The following is a 695-nucleotide window of genomic DNA, read 5'->3' on the forward strand; positions in this document are numbered from 1 at the left end:
CGGCACCACCTTGGTGACCTATATACATGTGGTGATGATATCACCTCCGTGAACTATATATACAAAAAAAAACTATATACACTAGGAAACTATACAGACTATAGTAACTATAAGATCTATATAAACTATAGGAACATCTACTCGGTATAACTAACGTTTTACAATTTGACTACGAAGAAACGGTAGCGGGACAGATGTCTCGTTACACTATCATTGAAATTTTTCACGCGTATCGGTGTCGGTTGTCGTATGAACCGCATGTCGCTTAAAAATGCTTCGTTGGCACGTGGCAACTATTTATAGGGGGCGCCGAATCGAATCCGTTCAGTCTCCAAAATGTTTCTCCTACTGTTGGATACTCATGATATTCGAAACCTAACCTTCGAACAATTGAAATATATACGGAAGGTTGTTCTATTGCGCGAGTTTTCGAAGCACATTGACGTTTTGTGGGACAGAATCCCGGAGCATATAAGGGTCGACCCGGAGATTCGACAATATCGTCGGTGCCTGGAATATTATAATCGTCCGTGGCAGCAAACACACATCGACAGTCCAGCACCGTTAATTAGAGACTGTGGTGAATATCGTCATCGAAAACAGTAAAAATCGGCAACGATCTGTTAAGTCGTGCTATTAACGCGTTTCCTATCGAACTGCATATCCCCGGCTATCAGTTTTGCGGGCCGGGTACA

The sequence above is a fragment of the Odontomachus brunneus genome, unplaced genomic scaffold (assembly GCF_010583005.1).
Source record: "Odontomachus brunneus isolate Ranch 3 - 2012 unplaced genomic scaffold, Obru_v1 Obru_scaffold_186, whole genome shotgun sequence".
Classification (NCBI taxonomy): Eukaryota; Metazoa; Arthropoda; class Insecta; order Hymenoptera; family Formicidae; genus Odontomachus; species Odontomachus brunneus.